The 14,181-nt window shown below is 37.7% G+C and overlaps 1 long non-coding RNA gene across 1 annotated transcript; it reads left to right on the top strand.

The window, feature by feature from the left end:
- Positions 1 to 767: 767 nt before the first annotated feature.
- LOC131247352 (uncharacterized) lies at positions 768 to 1,526 on the top strand. The gene is made up of 2 exons (XR_009171662.1): positions 768 to 819; positions 933 to 1,526. It is a non-coding gene; the product is annotated as an uncharacterized LOC131247352 (long non-coding RNA).
- Positions 1,527 to 14,181: the final 12,655 nt, after the last annotated feature.

The following is a 14,181-nucleotide window of genomic DNA, read 5'->3' as shown; positions in this document are numbered from 1 at the left end:
CATTGCCATTTGATGGGTTCTTTATCTCAATGGCCCTATGAGGATAAACAATAGTAACAATGAAGGGACCGGTCCAGCGAGATTGAAGCTTACCCAGAAAAAGATGTAACCGAGAATTATATAAAATGACTTTTTGACCTGTTATAAATGATTTTCGAAGGATGTTCTGGTCATGAAACACCTTCATCCTGTCCTTGTAAATTCTCTATTTCTCATATGCATCATTCCAGATTTCCTCAAGTTCGTTCAATTGAAGATTGCATAGCAAGCTAGCATTGGCCAAGTTAAAATTTAAATTTCTGATAGCCTAGTAGGCTCGATGTTCCAACTCCATAGGCAAGTGGAAAGCTTTCCGATAGACAAGTTTAAAGGGAGACATTCTAATGGGGGTCTTAAAAGCTATACTGTAAGCCCATATAGCATCGGTCAAGCGGATTAACCAATCCTTACAGTCAGGGTTAACCATTTTTTTCAAAATTTTTTTAATTTCCCTGTTGGAAATCTCAGCTTACCCGCATGTTTATGGGTGGTAAGGAGTGTTCACTTTATGAGAGATGTCGTATTTCTTCATTAAGTTCTCAAATGGCCTATTACAAAAGTGTAAACCTCCATCCCTAATGATGGCTCAAAGTGTTCTGAACTGGGAAAGGATGTTCTACTCTTCTTATTTCAACATTTCCATTTTTAGGATTTATGTTTCTTTGACAGAATCCCATTTCCATGTAAATAACTTGATTTTTTTTCCCTTTTCATTTTCTTGATGCTTTTCAGGTCATTTTGAAGTATTCTGGTTAGATCACTGTGTTTCCACCATTCAAGGTAAAAGAGAAGGAAAATAATAGAAATAATAATAATATGTTATTTATTTATTTATATTTTGCATTTATCTGCCCCTTTTTGCTGGAAGCTTATCAAATCCTCTCTTGCTGTAGATTTTCCTTGTGTAAAAGAAGCGCTCTGCAAGCGTCAAAGGCATCATTTCCTTGCTAAGAAAGGAACAAATTTATGATTTTCTTGACTTTGACTTTTAGAACGGGTGAGGCGTTTTTATCTCTCTTGAAAGAGAAATTTTAATATATTATTTTGCTCTATATTCTTTAGAAAGAAATTCACCTACTTTTTCTTCTTTCATTTCATCGAACGCTTTGGCTCGAGACCAGAGACTAGATTCTCACCATTCCTTCCTTGAGATTGCAACTCCAAAAAGCATCATTTTACTCCCCTGATCTGGGGAGAAGATAGCCACTCGGTGAGGGGTTGGAAAGTTGGCGTGGTTTGTACATTTAAGTTACAGCTGGTTTGTTGGGAGGCTGGAAAGATTTGTAGGTAGGTGGTCCACTTGTTAGCCATTCGAGGTGTATTTTAAGACATCCATATTGATGGCGATCAAATGGACGGTTGAAAAGAAGAGCTTGTTAGATGTATAGCAAAATCTAATGGTTTGTGCCATTGGGTAAGTGTAATCTTTGGGTTGTGGCCCACTCTATATTAATGAAATTTTATTCTTGTGTGTCCTTTCTTTTTTACTCTCATTTTCTTTATCAATATACTTGTTTCTCTTAGAACTAGTTCTAATGAGAATGCCTGAAAGCTAGCTAAGTGGATGTTACCCTAACCATAGGGCCCACCTTTTGCAGATTTCTTTAGATCTCCAATATAATGAAAAAACTACTTTAACATCACTTTGCTATATATATGGCATCATAACTGATGTTTGGCATGACAAAAAGTAACATAAATTTTCGTGTGTCGAGGAGTGTTCAAGTGTTTAGCATGACAAAAAGCAAAGAGTAGGAAGTTTTGTCATGAAAAATACATATATGATGACATGTGAACTCATTGAAATTTTATGTTGATCACAAGGTTAGAACTTCATAAACATCTATAAGGAAGATGATTGGATTGCTAAATGCTTAGTGAAACAAATTTCTGTAGTAGCCTTGGAATGTTGGATCTTCTGATATGTGGATTTTATTGAAATGCAGGGGAGTGGTATTTGCTTCTGTTATTTTGGAATGTACATTGAATTATGCAAGTTTTGGATATTTTTAGAGATGAATTTGCTTGGATCTATGATCTGTTAATTTTTAGAGATGAATTTGTATGGATCTTGATCTTGACTTTGACCATTGGATCTTCTGATCTGTTAATTTTTGTTAAAATTCTAGGATTTTGAACAATGGAACTTCGGATCCATGAATTTTGCCAAACTTTTGATGTTTAAGTGATTTTTTTTTATATAGTACATTCAAGATTCTATATTGAAATTTGCAGATTTTGGATTCTATTGTACTCTAACATATGGAAGTTGAATTATTTTTGATCCATTATTTTGATTTGAATGCAGATCTATTGTTATACCTTACTTTCATTAATGTGGAGCATGTGTGTGCTTACAAATTATTTATTTATTTTTATTTTTTTGCAATACTTGTATGCTTTGATGAAGTACCCAACCAAATCTCTATCTTTTCTGTTGATGCAAATCAGGGTGGAATTGGTCCGTCTGGCTTGTCTGCTGAGGATCTAATTGTCTAGCTGTCTTGGAAAATGATAGGATCTAATTGATGCAAATATTTTCTGTTATGATCATATTGGAAAATGATCTTGTAAATAGTTAGAAGGATCCAATATGTAAATCTTTTCTGTTATGATCATATCTAAGGGAGCTGCTCACATGTCTGGCTGTTTGCTTGTTTCTTTTTACCAATTATCTTTATTTGATGGAAGTGGTGTTCATGTATGTAGGGTAGTTATGCTACACCAAAAATCAGGCCTTTCAAACTCTCAAGGGGCTCCACCTGTTAGATGGGCTACAAGTTGTCACTGGTCTAGGTTTAGTATACACTAACGGCGCATGCGATGAGTGGTCTGGTAAGAGTTTACACAAAGCCACAAGGGGAGCAACCTAATTTTTCAGATCCTGTAGTACTAGATTGTGATTTCCTCAGCATTGGTATTTATTCTTTTTGAACTCCTTTTAAGAAATCATTGCATGTCTCCTTGCGAAGGTCCTCTGATTTGCAAATCTATCTTGTACTATAATTCACCACCAATTTGAAAATTATGGTGACTCATCTTGTCACACATGTCATCATGTATGGCAATCCACATCACTTAACTGTAACACTATGGATGGAGCATATCTCAAAAGCCACAATGATCAAGCAATCCTAACCACCACTTCAAGGCTATGAAATTGATGGGTAGGTTTTTAAAAGTCAATGGTTCAAATTCGAAGGGAAAAAATTAGATGAAAACTTTTATGTCATTAGTTTTATCTTCTGGATTTATGTGATTTATTTTAGAACTTCAAATAATGAATTGGTATTTGATACCTTAATAGGTGCCTGGTGTGGGATCCTGGTGTTTTGCAACACTGCTCGTATGCACACGTGTCCCAACTCGCACTGTTGATAGACCATACACTGCACCTAGTGCACCTAGAAAACTCACTAACATGATTTGTTCTAGATGATCTTGAGACCTCTATTGTGTGGACCATGTCATCGTTGTGATCGCAATGGTGAAAACCACGCATCAATCCGATGCTCCATTAGTGAGATATGACCCATCGAATGTAAGGCCCAAATTACGTATCCAATAACACAAGCAACCTTTATTATGCTAAGCCCATTGGACTTGAGCCCATGTAGGCCTAAAGCCCACTTTTAGAACGTGGAAATTACCAATAAATAAGATAATTGATACATGACAAAATAAGAAGCTAGCAAATATAAGACAAGCTCTATAAGACAAAATTGGATTCTCTCCCAAAACTCATCATTAGCTCTCTCCCCATGCCTTGGAAACTAATCATGACCCATGTCCACCTCATCCTATACATGCATCCAATGCATGTCTTGATTTGTGCCACATCACTTCAAACAACCAATTGCAACACTCCACTTCATCATCCACCATGCATCACCTACAAGCCATAACCTTTATCCATCCATTAGCCAATGCATGTCTAGATTTCTTCCACCTTGGCCAATGCATGCTTAGCACCATCCACCTCATCTATCCACTACCCATGCCATACACCACCTTCCACCTCACTTTTAGCACTAATAAGATCCCATAAACTTGCCACATCATCTTGCCACCTCAACCCCCAATTCCCTATATAAGAGTAGGAGCTCTCTTGCACTTATTTTTTTCCTATACTTAGAAAATTTCTAAGATTTTAAGAGAGAGTGAGAGAGAGTGGGGCCAAGGTGTGGCCCACTATCAATCCCAGAGAGAGTGGACCACACATCATCATCCAACCATCCATCCCTTGAGGTGAGTTTACACCTCTCCTTCCATCTTCCACATCCTCCTCTTTCTTCCTCTTTTATTTTCTTGATATGTGTGGGCCCCACTGGTGTGGAGTTCTTGTGTGCATGTATTTATATGTATGGTGGTTAACAAAGTGGCCCATGTCAGTATGGTTTACCATGATGAGCATTACTAATCTTGTTTTTTATTTCTGGACAACAAGTTCTAAAAATCATATAAAATCAATCGTGCTAAGATCGGAGTTGAAAGTGGGAATAATATGAACCACAATATGATCTAACTCTGGGCCAAATTTCATATCCATCCAACGGTCCAATCATCCATAATATCAAGTTTACTTGGCTACTGTCCAGCAGCACATGTAGGATTCCGATTTTTCTAAAATGGACCCATTTTTAACTCTTTTAATGAATGAATCAAAAATATATGCTCTGTTGGATTCGTAAAAAATCGAACTAGCTTTCCAACGGTATATACTAAGCCTCAATTAGAGTTTGGACGGCTGAGATTGTGGCCTTATATGATAGATATATTTTAGGAGCTTGTTATGACCATTTTTGTTTGGGCCATATCCGTGATTCCAACGGTCAGATATATTTGATATTTGCACTTAACTTACTTAAGATAGTTAATAATCTTATGTATGGACCCTATGGTCAGATTCTTTCATGATAAGATTTAAAAAATTCTGGACTGATAGATACCTCTATAAGGACAAATCTTGAACTTTTATGTGTGGTCCAGATGGATCCAAGGCTCTGTATGGTTGGAAACCTATATACAGCCTAAACGATGTATTACTAATCCATCCATTGGATTGGAATTTCCAACAGAGAATCTGATCATAGAGATTTGATCAATATATTTTATGTGCTACTAGATGTGTATGTTGGATATATGTTATACATAACATTCATCCCCTTATTGACCCACTTGGGTGTGGGATCACTTATGATTTATGCAATTTATTAGTTCATCCAATCTGGAAACCCATGTATATTTTTATGTGTCTCATATCTATGGTTTGTTAGCATATGTGCCCCACTTTCCATTAGATTTATTTCATTCCCTTTACACTTTTTGTTTGCTGAAATTTTTCTAAGTACTTGACTGTATGGCATGTAGGCCTCTTTGACACCTTGTAGTGGACCCCACACTCTGTATTTAAGGGTCCCACTTTGGGGGATGTTTAATCCTTATATAAGTGAGCTGGGATGTCCCACCTTTTTTTTAGGAATGATTCCCTAAGTGTTTGGAAACTGGGCCCTAAGTTGTGACAGACCCCATTTCTGAAAACTGTCTAATTATTTGTGTTTTGCACCAACTTTGGGCCTTTGTAATGGACCACACGCTGGAGGTTTGAGTAGGCCACCACTTGGAACCTCTAACCTATACTACTGAATAGATAAATAATATTTTAATTGGGCCAAATCAAACCTCACATGATCAAGGAGTGGATCCCAAAATGGGGCCAGGTATGGTTGTGCAGAAAATTATCTGCAGAAAATTAAGGTACCTATGTTTGGCCCTATACTAAATATTACGTGTGCACAACTAGTTGGTCCCAGCTTATAGTTTTTGAAGTACATATATAGGGCACCTGATGGGACACTGAAAGGTGGTCCCCTGTGATCATGGGACGTACTCAAGATTGAGCCAAAACTAATTCTACACTATATTCCATGCACAGTTTCTCTAAGTACCCATGTTTAGGCCATCACCGTAAATTGTACTCACCCAACCAATGAGGCTTACCTTATAATTTGTAAAGCCCATACATAGAGCTAGTAAGTGGTTATTTTCTTTCACCATATGTAGGCCTCACATGATCATGAATCTGACTCTATAATGACCTAGAACCAACATTGTACCAAAAATCTATTTGATGTAAAATTTATGTGGGGCCACATCGGTGGGGTCCACCACCATCCCAAAGCATTTAATGCAGTATCTAAACTCTTAAAAATAACTCTCAGATATTGTTGGTCTTAAAAACCTTATGTGGGCCATTTAGTATGGGTTGCTTTGTATGGGCCTTACCTTTCATGTAATGAGGTCTACCTGGCATATTTTGTAAATGGGTGTTGTATAATTTGTAAAATATTTAGTGGATAGATCTTGCTGTCCAAATGTTCTATTAAGACATAGGTGGCCTTAGGCCCATCTAAATGATGTAACCTAAGGCCTAAGCAGGTCCAACACTAGGAGAAATCGTTGGGGAATGAGAAACCAACAAAGGTAACCTTTCTTCAGCCCGTTGAGTATGTCCATTGCCTGCTGGGCAACATGTCTTGTATACTACCTCTAGTCAAGTAGACCACGCTTAGAGAGGCCTATTTTATAATGCATAAACTGGATAATTGGGCTTTTTCTTGGTTTGTTGTGTATATGGCTGGTAGGCCTAATATGATATATGACATGAAAGATGTTAGCATGTTATCCTTTGTTTTTGAGATTGTGCATTATTTCTAGTTGGTGGAATGTGTGGAGCCTACTTAGTTGTGAAATTAAATCCACACTATTGAAAGCATTGCGGTTGGACATTTATGCCCTTGGGTTGGCCTATTGGTTCACCAAGTGGGACTTACACTTAACATATACGACCCCATGCCTTGCATGTAGTTCAAGTCCAATGTGGAAGTCACACTAGGTAGGACGCATCTAATGATGGGTGAGATGATGATACATGTATAGTAACATGATAATGATGATTGTGAGTTGTTGGTTGAAATGATAGATATGATTTAATGGATGGTGAATTATAGCATATGCATTGATGATGGATGAGTAATTATTTATAACACTTACGACATTGTTTATGTTAATCATGAAGTGAAAATGATCCTCATGATAATGATAATGATATTTTATATATATATATATATGCATGATGACAAAGCACGTTAGTTGACCACCATGCTTGATATCCAAAGTGATGTATGTAAGGCCCATGAGTGAGGCCCAATGTAATGTATATGAGGCCCATGAGCTAGGCCCAATGTGATTTATGTGAGGCCCTTCTGTGAGGCCCAAGGTGATGTATATGAGGCCCAATTGTGATGTGTGATTCCACCATGATGTATGTAAAGATGTTTATGATGCCCATTTGTCTTTCTAGTTGGTATTAAAATGTGTCATGCCTTAGGAGCAATGATGGTTAAATGTCCACATTATAAGGGCAATGGTGGTTAAATGTCCGCATTGTAACCCTCCCCAAGGCCCATTGTTAGGCCCATTCTCATCTCCTCTTAGTGGGCTAACCCAAATCATTGGGCCCCCAAAATTATTTGGCACATTCTTGATATGCATAGGCCGTCTAGCCCATTCATGATATGAGGAGAGTACATCATCACCATGATTCATGCCCATACGCATCATCTGCATGCTTGATATGAGATGTGGTTGACCATTGCATATGCCATTGGGCAGGTTGTTTATAGGACTCCCTAATATCATAGTTGTCCGACATGAGCACACGATATGTGTAGGATTGATGCATGATTGGACTGAGTGACTCATGCATCTTGTATTGTGTGATTATGATTACTGTACGCCCTAGCAACATTAGGACTGTAGCCTCTGCAGATATAGCGTGGATGGCAGGATTGGACACTGAAAATTCTTGTTAAGCACGGGGGCACAAAGGATGTCCTAGGGTGAAAGTCCCTAAACCCTTATAGTACCAAGGAGTATGCTCCAATGCCTAGACCGAGTGGATGTATGAGCACATGAGGGATGAATACCAGAAGGTCGCGTCTCCCACTGTGTCGTGGTCGGTTGGAAGAGGGTGTGGCCTTACCCGCCCGAGGGGAGGGGGCATTTGCTAAGCTGAGTATGATCAGCTCGTAAATGGGTCCTCTATTAATGTGTTAGATAAATATTGGCTAACTATTGGCCAAGCAAATAGTGAGGTCTTTTTCACTTACATGGCTATACGTCCAGTGTAGGGCGACAATGTACCATATGGTGTATTAGACCCCAGTGATTATCCAGAGAGAACTGTACTGATATATGATGCTCTAGAGATGAGCTAGATTGATATGTGGATTGGTATATTTGATCTGCATCTTGCATATGACATTGGCTATATAAGCCTTGCATTGCATCATACGGCCTTGGTGTGGCCGATAGCATTCATGCCTTGCATCACATAGCCTTGGTATGACAGATAACATTCATGCCTTGCATCGCATAACCTTGGTACGATAGATAGCATTCATGCCTTACATCGCATAGCCTTGGTACGGCAGATAGCATTCATGCCTTGCATCGCATAGCCTTGGTATGGCTGACAACATTGTACTAGTCTCTAGTGATAATCCCAGAGATGTTTGGTACTGGTATTATGACACCCCGTCACTATTGTACACGTGGGCAGGCATATGTGGGCGGACGCTGATGTGGACGGGGCCTAAGGGTGGGTGAGCTATCAATGGTTGACAGGTTACTATACTGGCAGGTTACTATGCAAGGGTTATATACTCAGCATTCGACTCATTCATTCATTCATATACTATCCATTTGGGCTGGTGGTGCGCAACCAAGTTATTATGTGTACATACACAATGGTCGGGATTTCAGTTGGGATGCACGACCAACTTGAGATCAGGAGTTTACCACATTGAGCCTAACTATCCAAATTTATGTATGGGACTGGTTTGGATAGAAGTTCCTTGTGATGAACCCCACAGCTTGCGATACCATGTACTATAATCCCGACTACACACTCTAGCTTGTTAGTTCTTTTGACTTGTATATTGCATTGCATCCTCAGTATATAACATTTGGCTTACTATGACTACACACTCCAGCTCTGCCATTTTCCTTCCATTGTATGTCATATAGTAGAAAATGGAATTTGATTATTTTGTTCATGATGATTGGCTATTTTAATGATTCATGGTCGCTTATTGAGTGACATGTCTATTATTGATGTCATGTTCATGATAAATTGTATAGTTACATGACATGCTTAATTAATAACCTGCTCATATATGATAACATGCTCGGTTGATAACATGCCTATGGTTGTTTTGGATGTCTTTACGGGAGCACCCTAATAAGACATGTTTTCCTCCCTGCACGAAGTAGATTCACGAGCTGTGCTTTGCTCATACGTATGACTTACACTTTTTTTAGGATGCATATAAGAGCTGTTAGAGTTTACTATTGTTTCCTTCATTACTGTTAAGCTGGTGCACCATATTATGCATGTCATGTCGAACAGGTTTGTCTCTTCGATATGCGTTGATACCATGTACAAAATGTGTAATCGCCTAAACAGATTAACCCTTGAAAAAAATTCACATTGAAAATCCTCCTTGTAGGATCTCAAGATTGGAATCTAGCATATGGGTGTCGGGAGCTGAGAATGGGATACTATGGAGGCTGTCAGTGCCGGATTCGGCGATCGGGAATTTTGTGAGCTCGGTTTCCGAGTTTGGGGTGTGACACCCGGCATACCCTAAACAGGCAAGAGTGCCCATCCCCATTCAAGGCCTATGATGGTATGGGTACAGTTCCCATTGGTGGGTATGGGAAACACCTATACCTAGCCCGTTGGCCACCCCTACCACAAAATTGTTGGGTTAATTTATGAAATCCATAAAGAATGGTTGGATCAATTGAAGTTGTTCGAAGTAGTGATATGGTTCCACACTTGTCATCTAATCAACTTGGAGTTAATAAGTAATCTAGATATTTAATCTAAAGTTGGATGGTCTGATCTTATGTACCTGGATGCATCATCTAATGTTATGGATGAATCTCTTAGCCTCCTTGACAAGCGGTAGCAATTGTATATCTTTTTAATGACTTTTTCTTAAGGCCCTTCTTTTTAAGGATCGTGCCCTACCATGCATGACTTCCCATTCACATGATGCATGGCATGTTTCTTCTTTAATGACTCAAATGGGGTCGCATTGGCATGCTCTAGACCACCTTTTTTTTTCCCTATTCTCGTTTGACATAGGTTTCAATTGCCGAATGATTGGCAGGCTTCCTATACTTGAATTTTGTTTGAATTGATTTAACTATCCATCTGGTTTTCTTGCAGTTAAAGCATTTAAAATTATAATATGGGGCCAATAGATGTAATGGAATTCAAATGGCATGTGACAAATAATGTTATTTGGGATCCAAATGGCATGTGATAAATAATGTTATTTAAAATTTTTATGATGTTATTGAGGTAAATATAATTAATGATATTATCATGATAATATTGCAAGATTTTGGGATTATCCATAGATTTTGAAATTTCATGATTTTATTTATCTTGACATTAAGGACCTGTTTGGATACTTGGAAAAGAAAGGAAGAGACATTATTTCTCATTAAACTCACATTTGGTTCTTTATTAAGAAATTTATGGAAACACTATTTTCCTCTTTCTCCCATCCAAAGATGCTTTTGTGAAGCAGATTGAGGGGTTACCTTCAACTTGATCTGTCAATGATATTCCTCCAGAATTGCAAGTGTTGATTTGAATAGGCCTGTAAGATCAACATCCACACCAAGCTCTACTCTCAATTCCAAGGTAAAAATGCTGGCATCTTTACTTTGCACTTTATGGCCTAGCTAGAATGTAAAATCAAGTTCATTCTTAACAATATTTTGCTCTTTAAAATGTCAGTTTTGTGGGTAATGATCATGGTCAGTATTGTTTATTTACTTTTTACAACTGTCTGGAAACTCTAAATCATCTTCACCCACCAATATCTCATAGCATGAAGGCCTGAAGTATGTTTTTTGCCATCCTGGTTTACACTTTTCCCTCTTCTTTTCCTCACAGAGCCTTATTGGTCTTTTATGATATTCCTGAATCTCAATTCATGTACAAACTTGCATCTAGGTAGTTACCGAATGTTCTACTTGTAGGTAGTTGACATGGAGACAAAATGTTAGACACTACAAACCATGAGAATCCAAATGCAAACATCTCTATATGGGCTATATGTTATTGTAACTCAGAAGATACAATCATCATCTCTATAGCCTTGTCCTAGCCATTTGTTGCATGATGTGAGATTATACATGCGTACATATAGGAAAAAAAATGTTTCTAGTTAAATAGGAATTTTCCTAAAACTACATAGTTAGAATGTGGATGGTGCTTGTAAATGAACCAGAAAATGAACTTAGATTTTATCCTACCAGCTATTTCAATGTGTTTAGCACAGATGTGCAACTTATGCCCAGGATGGGTATTGTTTGAAAAAAAAAAGTTCTTTATACTTAGATTAGAGGTGGGTGGGGAAAACATTTAGTATGTAAAATTATAATTAGGTTCTTTTGAAGCATAATCCTTCTTTCAAATTTGAGACCTTGCTCTGTTCTGGTTCTTCAAGTTTACATTACTGCATCACCTTCTTCTTCTTCTTCTTCTTCTTTTTAAAATTTTTATACACATTTAAACCAAATCTGATGACTACAAAGAAACTGTCTTAGTTCACTGATTATGTTACATACTTAGATTTCATTTCACTCACATTAACAGGCTCTTACAAAGACATTGACTGTGGATGAGCTTTTTATATGAAAGAGCAATTTGCATTATTGGAACCAAATAAGAATGGGTGCATCTCACTAGAAAACATCAGAATGGTTATAAGTTTCTTTCCGTAATATCTAGATCTCTTACTGGGCATGTCTACTGTTGGTTGTTAAGCTACAATGCTCAGTTACTACTATTGATGATTACTACTGAATATTTTTGCTAGGCATTGGTGAAAAATGCAACAGATGCTATGAAGGAATCCCGCATTCATGATTTTCTTCCTTCAGTATCTATTTTACTGTTGACTATCTGTAGTTATTCTTCGATTTCAAATGGTTCTGTATGTTTTATAACTTTTTACCAATACTCCTTTCTTCTATGACAGTTGAATGTTCTTCAATATAGAAAGATGGACTTTCAAGCATACAGAAACACTTTCAAGCTCCTAGTTGCATTTGGACTCATTGTCGTGGAGTTGATCCCTCCACCCACTGACCGATCCATGAGCCAAGAATAGTCGCACCAGTGCCCATACCTCAACTTGGAGTTGTGCATCAACCCACCTTCATACAAGTAGCCAGTTGAGCCATTAACGTGAGGGAGGAGCTTTTGCTTTGCATGTAGCTTGGGTTTGCAAAAGAGTAAGGATTGTAGCTGTTGTGGGTTCCTAGGACTTAAGACAGGAATTGTTCGATTATAGAAGCCTGGAAATGAAATGATGTTGTATTGAAATAGGAGATTGAAATTGAAATTGAAATGTGTACTAGAAAAGAGAGAGACGAAGGAAAAGATTATTATGTGTGAATCATTCTATTGTCTCTTTCTTCTATTTGTGTAATTATCTGACGTATAATACAAGTAGATTACATACCCCACTCACTCTCTCTCATATAATGAACAAAGGGTTTTAAATTGTTCCTAAAATTCTGTCTTAAAATATGACCATTGGCAACATTAAGAAACGTTTAAAACTATTTCTAAAATTTTATTCCTAAAATCTGACCGTTGGCACTAGAACAGTTTAAAACCGTTCCTAAAATTCCGTCTCTAAAATTTGAAACGGTACCCAAAACAGTTATGAACCATTCCTGTTTTTTTGCAATGCCTTATTTAGGAACGGTTTTAAACCGTTCCTAAATGGCAATTTTGGTGTAGTGTTCCCTTGGACAAAATTATATGTCAAAGAACAATTCCCTTGGGAACCATGAAATGACATTCCTCCCAATTCAAAACCAAATTCTTTTATTCACATCACTTCAGTACATTTTTAAGATTTTCCAAACACTCACTGAAGGATGGACTAAAAATAAAGAAATTGTCCATGAAGACCTCTAAATATTGCCCCACCATGGTAAAAAAAATACTTAACATGCATCGCTAAAATATTGCAGGGCCATTACACAGCCCAAATGGCATCCTTTGATAGGCGTGACAAAGGGGTATGTAAATGATGTCTTTTCTTCATCTTCAAGGGCTATCTCTATCTTATTGTAGCCCGAATATCCATCAAGGAAATAGTAGTTAGAGTGACCAGCTAACCTTTACAAAATTTGATCAATGAAGGGCAAAGGAAAGTGGTCTTTCCTTGTGATGGTATTCAAGTTCCTGTAGTCAATGCACACTCTCCAACCAGAAGTGACTCTAGTTGGCACGAGTTCATTATCGGCATTGGTTACGATAGTGATTCCGGACTTCTTAGTAACCACCTGAGTTGGACTCACCCATTGAGTGTCGGATATAAGGTATATGATACCTACATCCAACAACTTAAGTACTTAGCCTTAACTACTTCTTTCATGTTTGGATTTAATCGACATTGTGGTTGCCACGAGGTCTTCACATTATCCTTAAGATGAATGCAGTGAGTACAAATCAAAGAGTCAATTCCCTTGAGGTCCGCAATCAACCGTTTAAGGGCTCATTTATGCTCAATGAGAGTGAATATAAGCACACTCTCCTGTTCTTTCTCAAGGTGGGAAGAAATCATCACCGGGTATGTTTCATCTTAACCTAAATAGACATATTTAAGATTAGTGGGCAAAGGTTTTAGGTCAAGCTTCGTTGCTTTGAGGCTAGACAATAGAGGCACTACATCGATTAGGAGCAATTTCTCAAATTGTGGCCTCCACTGGTTAACTTCAAGTACTGGTGTAGCATCAAGCATGGCATCCATCTCCCTAATTGTGTCATCATCTAAATTAAGGAAGTGAGCCAAGCATGTCTCTAGAGGGTCAAAGTATAGAGTTAAGATTGCTCTATCTTCCATGAAAGAATCTATCAAATTAATGTTATGGATATCATCAACATCCTCTAAATGTTTGTTCATGTTGAAAAAGATATTGAGATCCAATGTCATATTTTCAAAAGATAAATTCATAATTCCATTTTTATAATTAATG

Source organism: Magnolia sinica, chromosome 5 (assembly GCF_029962835.1).
Source record: "Magnolia sinica isolate HGM2019 chromosome 5, MsV1, whole genome shotgun sequence".
Classification (NCBI taxonomy): Eukaryota; Viridiplantae; Streptophyta; class Magnoliopsida; order Magnoliales; family Magnoliaceae; genus Magnolia; species Magnolia sinica.
This window is presented reverse-complemented; position numbering and strand designations above follow the sequence as displayed.